Source organism: Sus scrofa, chromosome X (genome assembly GCF_000003025.6).
Source record: "Sus scrofa isolate TJ Tabasco breed Duroc chromosome X, Sscrofa11.1, whole genome shotgun sequence".
Taxonomy (NCBI): Eukaryota; Metazoa; Chordata; class Mammalia; order Artiodactyla; family Suidae; genus Sus; species Sus scrofa.
Genome location: NC_010461.5, coordinates 92,383,137 through 92,390,442, shown reverse-complemented (window position 1 = coordinate 92,390,442; position 7,306 = coordinate 92,383,137). Strand labels below are relative to the sequence as shown.

General features: G+C 39.7%; 1 long non-coding RNA gene across 1 annotated transcript; it reads right to left on the bottom strand.

Moving 5' to 3' along the window:
• Positions 330 to 7,084, bottom strand: LOC110257792. The gene is made up of 3 exons (XR_002340762.1): positions 6,907 to 7,084; positions 5,353 to 5,421; positions 330 to 2,543 (listed from the first exon to the last, which is right to left on the bottom strand). It is a non-coding gene; the product is annotated as an uncharacterized LOC110257792 (long non-coding RNA).

The window sequence follows — 7,306 nt, the reverse complement described above, 5'->3', positions numbered from 1 at the left end:
TTTTTTTTTTTTTTGTATTTTCTAGGGCCGCACCTGAGGCATATGGAGGTTTCCCAGGCTAGGGATTGAATCGGAGCTGTAGCCGCCGGCCTACACCACAGCCACAGCAACGCCGGATCCGAGCCGCGTCTGCAACCTACACCACAGCTCATGGCAACACCATATCCTTAACCCACTGAGCGAGGCCAGGGATCAAACCTGAAACCTCATGGTTCCTAGTGGAATTCGTAACCACTGCGCCATGACGGGAACTCCGGCCATAGAGTGTTTTTTAAAACGTCCATGGATTTTACTCTTGGGACTCACTGTCAAAGGATTTCATGCCTTTCTTGACCCAGTTAAAGATTGCTCACCTCCTCTGTCAGTAGTATGGCTGAGCTACCTCCCTTCTTAAAAGTGGAGCAGAGGTTCATTAGTTCAGTGCCCCTAAGGTACACAGATGGCCTGTTAAAGCCAAAATAGCTAGCCCCATCCCCAGAGCTTATATTCAGTAAGTCTGGGGTGGAGTCCAAGAATTTATATTTCTAACAAGTTCCCAAGCCATGCTGATGCAGCTGGTCAGGGAACCACACTTTGAGAATCCCTGGTGAAATCCTTCACCTCTGGTGAAGAGAGAGAACTCCTGGAACTCTGTATTAATGATTTATGCTCAGGAGGATTAGACATAAATGATAACCCAATAGATTTAATTGCATGTTCTTGATCCATGCTTCCTGTTACTAATTACTCTGATATTTTTTCTGTGACTAGTTCAGGAATTGAAAGTATTTAATTATGGCCTTTTTTTGGAGATATAAAAGTAATCAGTGGAGAACTGACTCAGTTGAACTTGAGATCTAAATCCTTCATTTCTCCCTGGGGTATCACTCCAGTAGGCAGCCATAAACACTCTTTGCCCTGTTGTTTTGTGGTTTTGTTGTTGAAACTTGTTGTTCTCATGATAGATCAGGAAGTACTGGGCTTGCATGGCATTGAAAGAGACCCCTGTTAAATAGCGAAATCAGGCATGCTCTAAAACTAGAATAGGCACACTGGGAATGTGACAAAAGGGATACTTTCTCTCCTTGAGAATTTAAAGGTAGGCTCTTCATGTTCCAAGCCTCTCCTCTAAGGCATGCTGTCTATCTCTGTCTCCTATCATTACTGCAGCCAACCATTCCAAAGGAACATATTGCTCTGTGTGTGTTCATGCAGAATCTGTATGGAATTTTAATTTACATAAATGTTGTTCTGAATTCCACTCAACTGTAATATTTTATGATTCATCTATGTTGACAGGTACACCTCTAACTTTATCAGGCTTCAAAATCATCAGGGGAAGTTGTTAAAATAGAGATTGCTGGGTTCTGCTACAAGAGATTCTTGTTCAGAAGGTTTTAGGTGATGCTTAGGAATCTGCATTTAAATGAATTTATTGGGGTATAATTTATAATACCGTGAAATCCACCTGTTTTATATATTGAATTTAAGGATTTTTAGTACATTTGTAGAGTTATATAATCATTGCACACAATCCAGTTAGAAATGTGCATTTTAAGAAGCTCCCCAGGGGCTTTTGATGCAGCAGGTCCTCTGAGTGAACTTTCAACATGGTAGAGATTAAGAATGGGTTTTCTGAGATTCCAACAGCTCTGTCACTTCCTGCTAGACCTTTTTCATGGCCCACCCTCTCTCATGCCCTTACCTGCCTCACTCCTCATGGCCCTTCATGCTTTCTTTTTATGTGACATGAGCTGTAGTCATGGCTCCCATTTTCATTTATCCTTGCTCCTGCCCCTCTCACACAAGCCAATATTTCCCTGTTTTTTGATCCCATCAAATGCCTATGCTAGCACAGGTAGCTGCCTACTCTCCCATTCCCATGGATCTTAGACCTCACTTTAAAAAATATTCTTTAAAAATAGGTAAATATCATATGGGTTTCATGTCGTAATAAGGCAGATTGATCAGCTACTAAAAAAAATTGTGTGGCTTAGCTGGTGAAGAAGATGTTTGTTCATGTAAGGTAAATAAGACTGACCCAAAGGAAGCCTTGACCAGAATCATTGCTGAGCATAGAGGCCAGCCATGGGTCCCGATCAGTACCCAACTGCTCTCAGGGATAAGAGAGCAGTAGGGTCAATAATTAGGATCTTGCAACTTCATAGGTAAAATGATACTTGTCAAGAGGGAAGAAACAGTACCTCAAGTTCTCCCTGGAGCCTGAATAGGAAACAAAACCCAAACATCACTTCTTTTGGCATTGAAATATATACGAAACATTACTCAGAGATATGTCATGCTCTGGGTCTATATGCAGAACCCAAATTCTACATGGCTATAAAATGTCAACCTAATAAACTATTGAAAATTATCTAGAGTTTTTCACTCAAGTAAAAATATTTATTGAGCAAGTATGATGCCCCAGGCACATTAGTTTCTGGGTCATTGGTGCACATAATTAAATTCACCAGTGAAGATGCAACAACAACAAAAATGCAGATATTCTGACCTTGGCCTTGAAGCTCTGATTCAGTAGGTTTGAGGTGAGACTGTAGGCATTGCTGAGGAGGAACAGTGTTGAAAATCATGACTATTGTGTTTTTTCAATGTCAAAACAGAAATGCTCATTGCTATTCACAGCTAATAAATACTAAGCTCACATTTGCTTAATAACCTAGGATGTCAATTTTTATACCTCTTTCTCTAAGATCCCTGTGATGGCATGACCACCAATTTTACTTCCTAGAAGTAGTTGCTGTATGATTAGAATTCAGTATTCTGACAAATATGAGGCCTCAGAGGCTCCCTGTAGGTTACATTGTTTTTTATTAAATTTTTTTTTTGGTTCTGTTGTTTGGGTTGTTGTGGCTACTCTGGTGCAATATCTCAATACAAAATTAAGAGCACCAGTATTTTTCAAAAAGATGATACAGATGCATTGTATGGTAGGCAGAATTCTGAGATGTCTCCTGTTATGAATGGAATTATGTTTCTCTAAAATTCATATGTTGAAGTTCCTCAACATACTGAGAATAAAACAATATTTGGAGATAAGTCCTTAAAGTGGTGATTAGATTAAAAATCATGACATTAGAGGGGGCCCTAATCCCATATGACTGGTGTCCTTATTAGAAGGGGAAGAAACACCAGGGATGGGTGCACACAGATTAAAGTCTATGTGAAAAGAAACCAAGAGGTCAGCCATGTGCACGCCAAGGAGAGAGGTCTCAGAGGACACTAAACCTGATGAAATCTTAATCTTCAATTTATAGCCTCCAGAACTGTGAGAAAATAAAATTTATGCTGTTTGAGACACCCATCTATGGTATTTTGTTATGCCAGCCCTAGAAAACTAATATAGCTCTCAATATTTCTATCCCCAGGTATAAAATACCTCCCAAATTATTCAGTCAAACAGAAATCTAGATATCACCATGATTTTGCAGATAAAATTAAAATCCTAAATCAGTTATCTTTAAGAAAGATTATTGGAGTTCCTTGGTGGCCTAGAAGTTAAGGATCTGGTTTTGTCACGGCTGTGGCTTGGGTCACTGTTGTGATGCAGGTTCAAGCTCTGGCCTGAAAACTTCTGCATGCCATGGGCATGGTAAAAAAAAAAAATATATATATATATATGTTATTCTCGGTGAGCCTAACCTAATCAAGCGACCCCCTTAAAATGGACTGGGGTCTTCCTGGAAAAAGATAATTCAAGAGGAATTCAGCATGAGGGAGGTTCTCTGTTGCTGGAGCAGGTTATGTGGCCAGGAATGTGGGTGGCCTATAGCAGTTAAGAGCAGCCTCCAACTGACAGTCAGCAAGCAAATGGGAACCCCAGTCCTACAACCAGAAGAAATAAAATTCTGGCACAATCACACAAATTTGGAAGAGGACTGTGAGCTCCAGATGAGAAAGTAACCCAGCTAACACCTCGATTTTGCTTTTGGGAGACCTTGAGTAGAGAACTCAATCATAATATGCCTGGACTTTTGATCTACAGAAATGTGGGCTAATAAATGGATATTATTTTAAGCTTCTCAGTGTGTAATAACTTGTTATGCAGCAATAGAAAATAATTTTTTTTTAGAAAACAGTGTTTCTGAAACTCAATTATTTATCAGAATCTGCCTGGAAGGTGATATTTTTGGGCTCCACTCCAAAGAGTTTGATACAGTATGCCTGGCATGGGTCCCAGAAATCAGCCTATTCACCTGATACCTGGTTTTAACTTGCTTTCATTGGAGACGTGGGCTTGCTTGAGAGGACATTTTGAATTGTCACTTGCTATAGAGGTAGGTGGCCAAATGAGACAATGGGCAACATGAGTGTGAGTCCAGAGGCAGTGGCTTTAGCAAGAGTTAGCATGAAAGTTGGTCCTGAATCCAAGGTCTCTTACTTTACGTTTTACCAAAAGTCTACTTGGCTAAGTCAATGAACCAGCATTCCAACTCTGTCATCCAAGCTTTGACTGCCCTTTATTAGAGCTACCATGATAATAAGGCATGGTTCTATTAATTCTACACTTTCTCATCATTTTAACCTACAGATGATTTTCCCACTCTTTTCAGCTTTGTATGAACATTGTGTCTAGCTCAGGAATCAAAGGGCTAAGAATTGCAAGACACAGCTGGCCCTACTAACTTTATGCTAATTATTGGACCCATTAGAATCAAACACGTGTCTTAAGTATAATGGGGAAACAATGCAGTACAATTGGGAAAAGTACAGGTGTAGAAAACAGGAATCTCATTTCTGCCATTTATTATCTTCAGGAAAAAGAAACATGTTTGGCCTCAGTGTTCTCATCTTGTAAAAGGATCTAGTAGTACCCACTGTACCCACCTTATGAAATTCTTTTCAGTATCAATAGAGATAATCGGGAGTTCCCATTGTGGCTCAGCAATAGCGAAGCCAACTAGTATCCACAAGGATGCAGGTTCAATCCTTGGCCCCACTCAGTGGATTAAAGATCCGGCATTGCTGTGAGCTGTGGTGTAGGTCACAGACGCAACTGAGATCTGGCATTGCTGTGGCTGTGGTGTAGGCAGGCAGCAGCAGCAGCTCTGATTTGACCCCTAGCCTGGGAACCTCCATATGCTGCAGGTTCAACCCTAAAAATAAAAAAATTTAGAGATAATGGATGACAAAATCTACTGAAAATTATGAGCTATAAAATGCAAGGTATTTATCTTTAATGTAATGGACTTGATAGAATGACCATATAATTTATTCTCTAAATCAGGATAAATTTTGAAGTGAAACAATGAAGTTATTACTCTAAAACAGGCATAAAATGGTACTCTCATAGGCAGGTCCGGAATGTAAGCACTCTTACATTGACTTTTATTGCATTCCATCTATCCTTCCTACCTCTTCACTTGGCTCTTCTCCGTCACCTTCATTCTAAACCGCTCTGCTTTATCTTCTAGTGCAGGCATCCTGATTAGGGAGAGCAAGAAAATATATGTGTACAATTGTGTGTGTGTTCTTTGAAATATCTGACCTAGAAAAAAGTTGGGCCATGAATAAACATGTTGCTATTACCACCTAAAGATTCCCATATAAATAGCTGCAATGCTCAGCTTCATCTGATGATTGATTACTCAAATGGGCTCTTTGTTTCCTCCTCTCTAATACTACAGGGTTTTTTTGGGTTTTTTGGGGGGGGCGGGGTTGCCTCATACATGTTGCTAAGTATAGTGCAAAGCACAACCACCAGGGCTGGTCTGGCCATCTTCCTCAGCTGAGCAACCAGAGATGATTGCCTGGGGCACATCTTGGTGGGTACTCAGTGGAGAAGCTGAGAAGTGGCCCGTTTTGATTCTTGCACAGAATAAGCAGGTGGCTGGATTTGCTCAGGTTCTTGACTTATAGGGTAAACTTGTCCTTTGCTTGATGGGGTTTATCTCAAAATTTCTGTACAGAACACAGGAAGGAGCTCACTTCTTGTTTGGAGATTGAAAAAGCTAACTTTCAAATAGGTGAGAAACGATAAAGCCAAAGGACAAGTAAGTAGCTGATGGAGTTTCTCCACTCTCCATTTTTCCTCATAATAGGAGCCATATACAGAAAGGCTTAGTGAGCATAATGAGGAAAATGTATTGGTAAAAGTTAAATAAGCTTTACAGCATCATTAATTTGATACATATTTAATGGTGAACAGTTATTATGCCACATATATATGGCCATTCACAGAAGTAAACACAAACATAATTGGAATTGCTTTTAGACAGTGAAACAAGTATTTCTGAGGTCAGCTATGGACATCTGTCTCTTATTTTCCTTTTTTAAAAAAGCCCAGACCATTTTGGTTTGGGTCCCATATTATGGCATTCCTAGGCTAGTATAACAACCACTTAGCTAGTCTACTTGACTCAGTTGTCCCCACCTTCCATGGTACCTAAATCCTAATGCACTTTTACTCAAAGACTGTGAATAGCTTCCCTTTGTCTTCTAAAACCTGACCCAAACTGATTTTTTTTCTGCCTGATCTCTTGTTATACCCCTATTGACACCCTTTCCTCTAGCCATACAGACAGATCATTATCTCACTAGCATATTTTTATTTTATACCAAATTTTGCATAGTGTATTTGTGCCTCCACCTTGAATGCCAAAGCACAGATACAAAACCCTACCTATAAAGTAGAAAGAATTCAGGAGATAGTAGGTCTGGACATTAGTTGTAGCACCGCCATTAACTTACTACATGACTGTAAGCAAGACAATTCATTTCTCTGTGCTTCATTCATCTTTATAGATCTCTAAGTTTCTTTCCAATTTGAAAATTTAGAGAAAGAAAGAAAAGAAATTAGAGACAAGAGAGAAAAGAAAGTAAGAAAAGAAAATCATTGGGTAAAAAAATATCCTACCTGTTTTCAAGGTCTAATTCAAGTACCATCCCAACCCAAAACTCATGACTTACAATGGGCTCTCCTGGTTCTGAGCTTCCATAGTGCTTCCTTGTCCTCATGATTTCAAGATGCCTGCTTTAGTTCTAGTCCCACCTACCCTGTCAAAGGAAGGAGAGATTAGTCTTTGTTTCAGTATTTCCAGTAAGTCCTGATATTTGTTCTGATTGTACCAACCACTGAATCAGTAATTGTGGTCATGGGAACGTGAAACACCGCTTGACTTTAGACCTGGTCACATATTTCATCCTCTAAGGCTAGTGTGAGCTAAAGCTGGGAAGGGAAATATCAGGACCATTGCCAGAAGAAGGGCAAATGAACCTTAGAGAAGTAAATCTCTACAATATTGTCACATTATATTTGTTCCACACTGCATTGTATAGTGGTTACTTATGTGTGTGGCTTATAATCTCA